We start from the raw sequence: 13,915 nt of genomic DNA, 5'->3' as shown, positions 1-13,915 counted from the left end.
GAGGATTATTGTCTACAAGCCAGGAATAAAGCCCTCTCTAGGAACCAAATAGTACTTAGTCTACTGGGGGCTGCTGTAACAGAACAGAATAAACTGGATAGCTTGTAGACAGCAGAAACTTATTTCTCAAAGTTCTAGAGGTAGGTAATTCAAGATCAAGGTGTTGGCTGGCTAGGTATCTGGTGAGAATCTGTTTCCTTGTGGATGGTTGTCTTCTCACTGTAACCTCAGATGGCCGAAGGGTCAAGGGATCACTCTGGATCCCCTCTTATAAGGACACTAATTCCATTCATGAGGGCTCCTTGATCTGTGTGAAATTAGAGACTTTGTCAAATGTGATGAAGAAGAATCCACATTTGGTTAAGGCTGAAAGCAGACAAACAGTAAAGGCTGTTTTACAGAAATGGAGAAGTAGCAGGGACTTGATCAAATATAAGGAACATGGTTCCCTCAGAAAATGTAGAGCAGCGATGCCTCTGAGACAGAGGAAACAAATAACATGAACCTTGCGATTTCCCCAGACTGGAGAGTGTTTCCAAGAAGAATGCAGGAAGGAAGAACCAAGCCAGAACCAGAAGACTTTCTGAGATGAGGAGATGGAGTTGGGAATCCAGGGAGGCCAAAGCGGTTAGAGTTTGAAGGTCACAAGAAAGCTAGAGGAGAGACGTGTCCAGGGAGCTACGGAGGATCCTCTTTGAGTCTTTAACTGAATACTGATCAGCACATGTGCATAAGAAAGCTCATAAAACTAAGTAAAGTCAGGGTAAGAACTACTGAAAGAATACAAGGAAGAATCCTTGGAAATCACACAGAGCTTGAAATAGTTTCAGTTCTCATGAGTCTGAGTAGAAAATATTGTAATTCATGGGACATTGAGCAAAGTGCTATGAAGGTTTTAGCCCTGGTAGTAGGGAAAAATTAACCATCTATTACAGGCTGCTCTGATCCCACTTAATGAACCTTAAAAGCAAGTCTCAAAATGATCAAACTGTTTCCAAGGAACTTAGCTGTGTCCCAGAACAAAGCTCAAGAGTATCTATACGGATACAAAAATATCCAGCACAGAACAAAATACAGTTCACAATGGCTGGCATTCAAGCCAAAGTTACCAGGCCTTCAAAGAAGCAAAAAAAAAAAAAAAAAAAAAAAAATAAAAAAAAAAAAAAAAAAAAAAAAAAAAAAAAAGATTATATATATAGGTATATAATTAGTAGGAAAATGACATTAAAACAGTTACTTTATCTATATTTGATATATTTGATATTTTCAAGAGGAAAGCTTGAACATAGTAAGCAGTAACATGTAGATTAAAAAAAAACCCAAATAAAAATTCTAGAGTTTGAAAGCTATGATGTCTGAGATGAAAAATACCCTTGATAGGAATTATATGACCTATTTCAAGATTATAAAGATGCAATAATCTAGACAGTGTGGTATTAACAAGAGGATAAACAAATAGATCTATGGAAAACAATAGACAGTTCAGAAATAGACCTACACATTTATGGTCAAATGTTTTTCTTTCTTTTTTTTAATGATAGATTTTAAGTAGAGGCTGGGTGTGGTGGCTCACGCCTGTAATCTCAGCACTTTGGGAGACTGAGGTGGATGGATCACCTGAGTTGGAGACCAGCCTGACCAACCTGGTGAAACCCTGTCTCTACTAAAAAAAAAAAAAAAAAAATTTAGCCAGGTGTGGTGGTAGGTACCTGTAATTCCAGCTACACACGAGGCTGAGGCAGGAAAATCGCTTGAACCTGGAAGGCAGAGGTTGCAGTGAGCCGAGATTGCCCCATTGCACTACTCCAGCCTGGCAACAAGAGCAAAACTCTGTCTCCAAAAAAAAAAAATAAATAAATAAATAAATAATAAGATTTTAAGTAGCATTCCCTGGTCAAATGTTTTTCAACAAAAATACAAAGATAATTCAATGGAGAAAAGCTCTTTTTAAATTTTTTTTTATTTTTGGAGAGATGGAATCTAACTTTGTTGCCCAGGCTGGAGTGCAGTGGCATGGTATCAATTCACTGCAACCTCTGCCTCCTGGGTTCAAGGAATTCTCCTGCCTCAGCGTCCCGAGTAGCTGGGACTACAGGGGTAAGCCACCATACCTGGCTAATTTCTTTTGTACTGTGTTGCCCAGGCTGGTCTCAAACTCCTGAGGTCAGGCCATCTGCCTGCCTCGGTTTCCCAAAGTGCTAGGATTATAGGTGTGAGCCACTGCACCTAGCAAAAGAAACAGCTAGTCTTTTTAACAAATGGTGCTAGAACAATTGGATATCCATATACAAAAAAATTTTTAAAAAAATTAATGTGATCCATTCCTCATACCATATGCAAAAGTTAGCTCAAAATGAATCATAAACCTAAATGCAACATCTAAAACCATAAAACATATAGAGGAAGACATAGAAAAAAATCTTCATGACACCGTACAAGGCAACAATAAAAATGAGAAATTCTGTTTCATCTAAAATAATGTCTTCAGAAGATTCTCTTACACAAATGATTAAGAGGAAACATTTGTAAATTACTTATCTGATAAAAGATTTGTATTCAGAACATATAAATAACATTTCAAACACTACAGTATTTTTAAAAGTTCAATAAAAATGGGCAAACAATTTGAATAGACACTTCCCCAAAAAGATGTACATGAAAAGTGCTTATTTCTACTTTTTGTCAATAGATGACAATATTAGTCTTAAGTTACTATTTGAGACCTATTAGAATAGTTAAAATGAAAAAGACTAATGATACCATGTTTGACAAAAATACAAAGCAACCAGAATTCACAGACACTACAGCTGGGAATGTAAAATAGTACAGTCTTTAGAAAAGGGGTTGGCAGTTTCTTAAAAAGCACATACATTAATCATATGATGTTGAGGGAATCTATTCTCTTCCCAGGTCCACAAGGGGACATAATTTCAAAGGCAAGAACTTCCCAGCACCATACCTCCACCCCCATCTCCCTCCGGGGACTTAGAAGTCTTTGACTTTGGTGTGCATGGGAAAAAAAATCAAAGATCAGTCGCTCGGCGGAAGTTTAAGGAAACTCTTTTCACAGGATGGAAAAAAACTGACTGGGATGGGAATTCCTCCCAGGTTAAAAGTCCCCATCACCCACATTGGGGTGGACTCCATATCTGGATCCCCTCTCATGATATGTGAGAGCTCCTCTCTATTTTCTTTCTCATTTTTCTCTCTCTCTGTCTAAATAAATCACTTTCTGCAAAACTCTTTGGGGTCCAATATTTACTCACAAGCAGGGTCCTCTCTCCCATTCTTGGGTGGGTGAGGGACCAAGAGCCTGGAAGAAAACAGCCCACCAAGGAGCAAGTTGAGCTGCCCTGGAACCCGAACCCGGTCTCAATGTTACTATTGTACTCTTAGTGATTTACCCAAGGAAAATTAAAGTATATATCCATCCAAAGAATCATGTATGAATACACATAGCAGTTTTATTTCTATAAGCTGAAAAGTGGAAACAACCTGAATGTCTATCAACAGGTGAGTGAATTAAAGAAATTGGAGTAAATTCATACAATGGACAATTCCTAGAATAAAAATAAACAATTGTTATACTCAGTTGTGTGGATGAATCTTAAAATAATTTTGCTTAGAAAAGAATCCATACAAAAAGGAATATATAATCTCACATATAGAAAATTGTAGAAAATGGAAAATAATCTATCACCACAGAAAACAAATCAGTGGTGTCCAGGGACAGGGTAGGAGTGGGAAAGGAGGGGCAAGAGGGAGATATCACAAAAGGCACAAGGAACCATTTGTAAGTAATAGAAGTTCATTGTCCTGATGGTGCTGATAGTTTTCTGGCTGTATACAAATGTCAAAACATACCAAATTGTACACTGTAAATATGAGCTGATTATGTGTCAATTATTCTCAAAATTACCTGACGTACACAATAGAGACAACAGAAAAATTAGTCAATATCACAGGCTCACTGAGGGATAAGTCAACATCACAGGCTTGCTAAGGGATTTTTTTTTTTTTTGGTAGAAGACGGAAATCTTGCTTTTGTTGCCCAGGCTGGTCTTAAACTTGGCTTGAAGGAATCTTCCTGCTTCCCAAAGTAATGGATTATGAGTCAGAGTCATTGTATCTGGCCGAGAGATCTCTTTTTACCCAATGACTTAAAATGCCTCGTGTGGCTGCTTCTGTAGAGTATAGTATCTAATACTCAGAAAATCCTTGCTCATGAAAATCTTAGGGAATTCAATTTCATCTCAAAAATGGCAATGTTGCTAGCTCTTTCACCAAAGGAGTTTGCTGGTCAATTTTTCTTGACTGCTAGATTCCCCGGGTGGGACTCAAACACTTTATCCCTGTACCTCTAATCTTAGGATCTGTGAGTAGTTGTACTTAATCACTCTTTATTAGACTTAAGTGGAAAGATCAAGAATGCTCCCTCTTTGCGCCCATGTAGGAGACTCTCACCACTTCAACAACTCCCCAAATCTCTTCATAAAATTCACTCTTCCAAATCTCGCCTCTTGTTCAAAACCCTGACCTTCAATGTGTGCAAATTAACCAGTTCTAGGCCACAGATTTTGAAATTTCTTCCTTATGGTAGGCCCAGCACTGCTTAGTATCTGGTATTTTATCATCTTGGTTCTGCAGCAAAAATTTTAATTTTAATATACTGTTTTACATTATTTTGGTGATGAAATGAGATAATATGTGTAATGCACTTGGAACATAGAAGCACTGAGATATTATTAGTTCCCTTCCCACCATCTCCCTTTTAAGAGTTCTATAATAAACAATGCTGGGCACTGAGGGTCAATAAAAATATATTCATTTAACAGCAGATATTAATTGATCATTTTCATTTTTTTTTAAATTATACTTCAAGTTCTGAGGTACATGTGCAGATTGTGCAGGTTTGTTACATGTGTATACATGTGCCGTGGTGGTGGTTTGCTGCATCCATCGCCGTGTCATCTACATTAGGTATTTCTCCTAATGTTATCCCTCCCCAATTCCCCCACACTCTGCTATTCCTCCCCGAGCCCCCCACCCCCCCAGGCCCTGGTGTGTGTTGTTCCCTTCCCTGTGTCCATTTGTTCTCATTGAATTGATCGTTTTTATAATTTCTACTTTGTAGGAATTTGTCATCTTATGGGAAAGACAGACATATCTTTCTTCATTAATAATAGTACCTTGTACACCAATGTGCAATTTATTTATACACCTCTGCACTGGACTGTGGGCTCCTTGAGAGAAAGGTATTCAGCATAATATTTAATAATTTTTTAATTGAATTGAACTAACCATAATAGAAAATATTGAGCTCTTACTATGTGCCAGATACAGCGCTATTTTGTTAGTCTGGATATCTTCCATCCATCCCTCAGGTCCTGCTCTCTAACCCTTCTCTACCCTTCTCTCTGCTCCAGGAACTCACCTGTATGGGCTCCTCTGTCCTCTAATATCTGTTTGGTTTGACACTGGAAGGAGGTGGGAAAGTGAAGTCCTAGAAGCAGAGAGGAGAGTAAGGTCAGAGATTTACTCCCCGGGCTCTCTTTTTCCAGGGTCGCTTCTGGTTAGTCATGTGACTTCGCCCGAAAGGTCATAGTGCCTGTCTAAGTGATTTTTCTTCATAACCTTTTTCTTCCAGACTCTGATAACTGCTCCCTCTCATCATCTTGTTGGACCTGGAGGTGCTAACAGCCTTGTGGTTTTCCTAAACTTGCTCTGCTAGTAAATGTTTTAATATTACTAAGTATTACGTTGTCATTACTTTCAATGGCAAAAACCTCAATTACTTTTGCACCAGCCTAAAAAATGGGTCTCCTTGGGGGCCAGGGGTGAGATTGGGAGAGGGAACTCTGAGTTGTAGCATTTGCTAATTTCTGTGGTGCAGATACTCCTACCTTGGCTGACTTCAGGGTACCGATGGCATGCCATTGAGTATGAAGTTGGGAAGAAACGCACAGAAGCGTAGTGTTATATAATGTTTCTACCATAGATATAATAGAAGTACCCCCAAGAAAATACGTAATAGAAGGTAATACAGTAATTAGGAAACTATGTTTGAATATTTATTACCTTTGTTTTTAATATCATGTATTTAATTCTGTTTATAAAATTTAATTTTTAGTAATGTCTGTGTTTAACAACTGGTTTGCAAAAATTTAACTGTCAGCTCTTGCAACACACCCCTCACTCCTCCTGCCCTCATCTTTGCAAATCCTCCCAGAACTATCATATGAATGTGTGCTCTAGTTCCTGTTGAGACCCTAATATACCTATGATCATTTTAAATTTAATCTACACAATGACCTCTATGAGTCAAGTGCTATTATTATTGAAACTGCCTTTGCAAAAATCGTGACTGAGGAAATTATGACAGTGGAAGAGATCAGACTTAGCCAACCCCATCTTCCTTCTAACCTCTAAACTGTCTTTGTTCATTCCTTGGCATAGGCTGAACTAGTCTTGGGAAAGAATTTACTTCATAGTAAACTCTGAAGCAAAATTGTTAATAGCCCTTTACCGGAAAGGCCCTTCTTGCCTGAGGACCCATCTGTCTTTGTCAGACTAACAAATTAGCTACAAAATTAGAGATTACGGTTCAGGGGCCATGCAGTCTCTGGCTACAGGAGTCTGAACCTCCCCAAATTGCTCCTGGGAATAACATCACTGTTGCAAAATCTACAATCAGTGCTTGAGATATTTTGCAGAGCCTGGATTCCCATGCAGCAGATGACGCCACTGAGATCAATAATCTGGCTCAACCAGTTCTGAGATCCCACCCAGGAGCAGAAATCAGCAAGAAGAACTCACTTCAACCCCCGCCATGATTTCATCTTTGAGCCGACCAATCAAGACTCCCACTTTCCTAGCTCATAGCTGCCAACTTGTCCTTAAAAACTCTAATCCTTGAGTGCTCTGGGAGACTAATTTGAGTAATAATAAAACTCTGGTTTCTCACACAGCCTGCTCTGTGTGAATTACACTTTTGCCATTGCAATTTCCTTCTTCATATATAGGCTTTGCTGAGGCAGTGGGTAAGGTGAATCCAAGGGGCAGTTACATTGTATTTTATAAATGAAGAACCTGAGATTTAGAGAGATTAAATAATTTAGCATAGTTCACACACATAATACATGCTGGAGTTGAAATACAAACACAGATTAATTCCAAAGCTGATATTCTTTACCATGACACTGATAAAAGGCAGAAGTTTTAAGAGTGGTTGAAAAATGCTCACAGTCAACTTGGAAGAAGGAAAGACAGGTAGGACTAATACATACAGATGGAGGTTGAGGAGAGGCTGGAAAGAAAAAAACTGGCAGAGAATGTCACATAGGCAAAGGCAGGGAGGTAGGCGTTTACCTAGAGATTTAGGCACAGTGGGTTGAAACTATTTATAGAGTTTAGGGTGATAATAATGAAAAGTTAAGAACCAAAGCTGTGGAGATTATCAGGTTGTTTCTCATTTAGCTGAAAGTGCAGGGGGAGGGGAAAGGAATTATCAAGCTTAGTCAGAAAAACATTTCTTAACCAGGAAATGCAAAGACTTGAAAAACAAACTCCAAACCACAAATGTCACAGAATACTTCACTCTGACATTTGAATCCCAATGGGAGTAAAAATTTATTACTTCTTGAAGAAATGTAGCCATTAAGATGTTGATGGGTGAGCTTTCACTTAAAAAGGTTATTCTAAAACACTGTGGTTCTTTTTTAAAATTTTTATTTCTTTTTACCATGATTTGTGATTGGACAGTTAGCAACCAGGACTTTGCTCACAGCGTACCCTTGAGATACTACTGTCCTCCAAATAGTGTAGGACTTTCACCTTTCTCCTTAGTTCAGCTAAAAATGGGGTTCTTGTCACACGACCAGGAAGGATTAAACTCATGAATACATAGAAGGGTGGGAAAAATGGAATTTATTGGGAGAAAAGGAAAAAAAACCTCATCTCACAGATTGAATTCCTAGGTGACCACCCCAGGACAGAAAAGGCCAGGCTCCTCCCCCAGGCTAATGGCATGAACTTCCTGAGGCTCCACCCCAGTGCTCCCTCCTCCTAGTATGCAGGTTCATTGGAGGTTCTCTGGGGACCTCTTTTTACTTGGCTCTCTCACAAACCCCTTATACTTGGATTATACTTACCTATCCTTCAAAGATCAACTCTGATAGAACACTGAAGGGATCCAGATGGCAGAGCAATCACATACATTTACTCCTGGAAACTGAGCCATAGCCCTGCAGACTGCCTTTCCGTCATCCATACATTGGGGTGATCTCATTGGAGAGTGTCCTATGTAGCCCATGGAGGAAATGTGGGCCCACAGTAGCTCCTTAGAGGCTATGGCCCTGTTGGCAGGGGATTTACAGAGGAAGAGGAATGTCTGAAAAGTGTAATTTCAGAACACCAAGGTGGAAGGGGTATTCTCTGGGCCATACCTCTCTAGGGGTTACTGTAAATAACAAGAGATCTCAAGTCTTTTCTAGCAAAAAGGTTCAGAATAGGCCACTCAAAATATGGTGCCTTCCTGTATTGAATATTTTAAGCTGAAGAAATTTGAGAAAAAGCAGGTTTTCTTCCCTGAGGCAGGTCATAAGACTGTCATGTGAGAGGTGCTCTTTCTATACCTGGTTTCTATACCTAACATACCAAGAATAAAACAAACAAACAGGCCTCAATAATTTTTCCCTGATTTACTACTCTTAGCTCATACCCATTTATTTTATCACTTCCTACTCTTCACCAAACTTGGTATAAACACACTCAGGCTTAACCATTTCTTCAGATCTCTATTTTCTAGTGAAGACTCCATGTTATATAACACTTATATTAAATAAATTTATATGTTTTTCCTCAATAATCTGTCTTTTGCCAGTCCAATTTACAGGACCCCATAAGGAGAATCCAGGAGGGTGTACAAAGAATAATTTTTTTCCTCTATTACACTGGTATCTTCCCAAACCCAGTCCACTCAGATGAACCAAGACATCAGTCTTCTAGCCTTTAAGCAAGAATTATTTTAGCTCACAGTGGTAACACTGGTTTACCTGTGATCATCAGAAATCCTGACTGGCAATTTGCCTTTGGTTACCAAAAAATGAAAAGAAAAATTAGCAATGATGCAAGGTTCTTTGAACTGGCTACACCATGGTGACCCCTGTAACCCACACATACACCTCCAGATGGACTCCCAGAGCCAGAAAGTCTGAGCCAAACTTGCGATGCTGGTCCTTGAACTTTACGACACTCCCCAACCCGGCAACAAAAGAGACAGAATAGCTAGCTCCTGCAGTGCTCAATTAACTAACCCTGCGACATTCCGCCAATGTTTTGGCTTACCTGGACCTTGTGACACCCCCCCCCACCGTGACACTCCCTGGCTTGCAAAAACCACCCTGAACTCTAAATTCTGTAACTTCCATTGCCTACCCCAAACCTGTAAGACCAACTCTATCCTACTGCCCTCCACTAACTCTCTTTTCAGACTCAGCCTGCCCACACCTGGGTGAATCAACAGCCATGTTGCTCACACAAAGCCTGTTAGGGGGCGGGGTTTCTTCATTCAGAGCACACTTAACATTTGGTGCCGAAACCCAGGACAGGGGTACTCCTTCAGGGAAACCAGCCCCCTGTCCCCACTCTCCCTCTTTGAAGAGACCAACCTGTGACCTCAGAACATTAGACCAGTCCAACAACCCTCTTGCCACCTTCAGACAGAGTAGGAGGTCTCTTTCGGTCTCTCTCTCTTTTTTCCTTTAAATCCCAAGGACACAAGTCTCCCTCTCTAAGTAGAGGCAAAGGAGATACTCTTCATCTGTGCCCTCAAAAACTCCAACATTGGTCATGGACTCACCTAGGGAAGATGGTCTTCCCTTGGTGTCTGGTCAATCGTGGGGATGCCTGCCTTGACCACTCACCCACGTTACAGCCCAGGATTCAGTCAGGGATGCCCACTGAATACCCTGTTACCTGTCTGCTCCTTCTCCTCATCTCCACTCTACTCCTTTTCTTAAACTTATCTCCTTCACTATGTGCAATATTCTACCCTCTATTCCTCAGTCTTCGCCTCTAGCCTGCGTCCTAAAAAACCTAAACCTCTCCAACTGTCACCCAATCTGAAACCTAAATGTCTCATTTTTTTCTATAACATGGCCTGGCCTCAGTACAAATTAGAAATGGTTCCAAATGGCCAGAAAATGGCACTTTTGACCTGTCTATTCTGTGAGACCTAGACAATTTTTGTCAACGAATGGGCAAATGGTGTGAGGTGCCATGCCTCCAGGCATTTTTTACACTCCTGTCCCCCTCCAGTCTCTGCTTTCAGTGCGACCCATCCCAAATTTTTCTTCTCTCCCTTCCATCTGCCCTCCCCGCCCACCTCCACCAATGATTCAGAATCCTCCTTGTCCATCAGCCCTTCTGACCTTTCTCCTCTCCACCTGTCAGAACCAGACACTAATCCAGGCCTAACGCCTACTCCCAGAGCCTCCCTCCTCTTCCTCTGCCCACAACCCATCTCCTTATGCCCCTCCTGCCACCTCCCCACCCCATACACAGTCCGGCTCACAGTTTAGTCCCGTGGTTACCTCCTTCACCCCTGCCCAATTCCGCTGCGTGAGGTGGCTGGAACCGAAGGCCTAGTTAGGGTGCATGTTCCTTTCTCTTTATCTGACCTTTCCCAAATCAGCCAACAATCAGGCTCCTGGTTATCAGATCCCACTAAATATATACTAGAGTTCCAATATCTAACCCAGTCGAATAACTTAACTTGGAGTGACTTAAATGTCATCCTCACCTCTACCCTCACCCCAGAGGAAGGGGAAAGAGTTTATACCTTGGCCCAATCTTATGCTGAAGACTGCCAGTGCCTTGAGCCTGGCCTGTAGGAAGGTACTAGGGCAGTTCCCCAGGAAGATCCCCAACGGGAATACCAGGCAGGCTCCACCGGTATAGCCAGGCGAGATTACATGTTCTCCTGCCTAGTTGAAGGACTCAAAAAAATCAGCATATAAAATTGTCAACTATGACAGACTTAAAGAAACTACCCAGGGCAAAGATGAAAATCCAGCCCCGATCATGGCCCGTTCAGCAGCCACCCTTAGGCAATTTACTGCCCTGGACCCAGAATGGCCAGAAGATCATCTTATTCTTAATATGCATTTTATCACCCAATTTACCCCTGTCGTCAAAAAAAACTCCAAAAGCTAGATTCTGGTCCTCAAACCCCAAAACAGGAATCAATTAACCTTGCCTTTAAGGTGTTTAATAATAGAGAAGTAGCTGCCAAGCAACAGCGTATTTCAGAATTATGAATGCTTGCCTTCGCTGTCAGACAACCCCAGCCACACCCTCGGCTCCAGAAAACTTCACGGCGCCCAAACCACAGCCTCCAGGCTTTTCTTCAGGACCTGCTTGGGAGGTCTGTTACAACAGGGCCTTTTAAAGCCTGTAAACTCTCCTTATAATTCCCTTATCCTACCTGTCCCCAAACCAGACAAATCCTGCAGGCTAGTCCAAGACCTTCACCTCAAATTGTACTTCCCATTCATCCTGTTGTACCAAACCCTTATACCCCCCATATCCCCTTCCACAACTCACTATTCTGTTCTTGACCTTAAAGACGCCTTTTTCACCATTCCCTTCCACCCCTCCTCACAGCCTCTTTTTGCCTTCACTTGGACTTATCCCGACACCCACCACTCTCAGCAACTCACCTGGACCGTTCTTCCCCAAGGTTTCGGAGATAGCCTCCACTATTTCAGTCAAGCCCTTTCCCATGACCTACTCTCCTTCAGTCCATCTGCCTCCCACCTTGTTCAATATGTAGATGATCTTCTTCTTTGCAGCCCCTCTTATAAATCCTCCCAGGGAGACACTCTCCTGCTTCTTCAACTTTACACTCAGAGAGGTACTGTGTATCCCCTTCCAAAGCCCAAATTTCTTCCCCATCTGTTACTTATCTTGGTATAAGCCTTCACCAGCACACACGCACTCTCCCCACTGACTCTATCCAGTTAATTTCCCAAACCCAACCCCATCCACTAAACAACGGCTTCTCTCCTTCATAGGCATTGTAGGATCTGTTCATCTCTGGATACCAGGTTTTGCCCTATAAGCCAAACCACTTTATAAAATCACAAAAGAGAGCTCAGCTGAGCCTATAGACCCTAAATCCTTCCCCAATTCTTCCTTTCATTAGAGTTTGAAAACAGCCCCTACACTAGCAATCCCCAACCCCTCCCAACCCTTCTCCCTTTCCAGGGCAGAAGAAAAAGTCTGCAGTTGGGGTTCTTATACCAGAGCCAGGCCCACGACCAGTTGCCTTCTTGTCTAAACAGCCTGACCTCACAGTCCTAGGCTGGCCCCCATGTTTACACACCACAGGTGCTGCGGCCGTAATACTCCTAGAATCCCTTAGAATTACAGGCTACACTCCGCTTACTCTTTATAGTTCACACAACCTCCAAAGTTTAGTTTCTTCTTCATGCCTCACACACTTACTTTCAGTCCCTCGCCTTCTCCAGCTTTATGTACTCTCTATTAAAACCCTCACCATAACCCTTGCTCTCGGTCCTGACTTTAACCCAGCCTGTCACTTGATACCCAATACAAAACCCAAATCCCATGACTGTATCTCCCTAATCCATATAGCATCCTCCCCATTTCCACTTATTTCTCTTTTTTTCATTCCAGACCCAGACCACACATGGTTTATTGATGACAGTTCTTCAAAGCCCAGCCAGTTAGCACCAGCTAAAGCAGGTTATTTATTGCATCCCACTCACCTATCACTGAGGCTGCCACACTATCCCCTTCCACCACTTCTCAGCAAGCTGAACTAATCACTTTAACCTGTGCTCTTACTCTTGCCAAGGGACTACATGTAAATATCTATACTGACTCTAAATATGCCTTCCATATCCTGCACCATTATGCTGCCATATGGGCAGAAAGAGGTTTTCTCATTACACAAGGGTCCTCTATTATCAATGCTCCCTTAATAAAGGCCCTCCTCAAGGCTGCTTTCCTTCCAGCAAAGGCTGGAGTCATTCACTGCAAAGGGTATCAAAAACCATCAGACCTCATTACTCAAGGAAACACCTATGCCAATATAACAGTTAAAGAAGCAGCTAACACTCCAGTACCTGCCTCTCATGGCCAGTATTTCTCCTTCTCATCTGTTACTCCTACCTACCGTCTCTCCAAAACCTTAACCTACCAATCATTTCCTACTCAAGGCAAGTGGTTCTTAGACCATGGAAAATTCCGTCTCCCACATCCTTTCATCATCATTTTCATGTAGGATACCAGCCTCTGCCTGTCTTTTAGAACCCCTCATTTCTTTTCCATCATGGAAATCCATCCTGAAAACAATCACATTTCAATGTTCTATCTGCTCTTATACTGCTCCCCAGGGCTCCCTTAAACCCCCTTTTTCCCCACACATCAATCCGGGGGATTTACCTCCACACAAGACTGGCAAAAGGATTTTACTCATATGCCCTGTGTCTACAAATTTATGAACCTTCCAGTCTGGATCGACACCTTTACCAGATGGGCTGAAGCCTTTCCTACTGGGTCCGAAAAATCTACTGCAGTTATCTCTTTTCTTCTAACGGATAGAATCTCCCGATTTGGTCTTCCTACTTCTATACCCTCTGACAATGGACCAGCCTTCATTAGCCAAATTACCCAAGCAGTCTCCCAAACCCTTGGCATCCAGTGGAATTTCCATGCCCCATGCCATCCTCAGTCCTCAGGAAAAGTAGAAAGAGCCAACAACCATTTAACAATTTTTTTTTAATTTTAATTTTTTGGCCAACACGCTTTAAAAAATATATCTCACCAAACTCAGCCCTCCAACTAAAAAGTCTGGACAGTTCTACTTGCTCTTCTCAGGATTTGAGCC

The sequence above is a fragment of the Cebus imitator genome, unplaced genomic scaffold (assembly GCF_001604975.1).
Source record: "Cebus imitator isolate Cc_AM_T3 unplaced genomic scaffold, Cebus_imitator-1.0 Scaffold174, whole genome shotgun sequence".
NCBI lineage: Eukaryota > Metazoa > Chordata > Mammalia > Primates > Cebidae > Cebus > Cebus imitator.
This window is presented reverse-complemented; position numbering follows the sequence as displayed.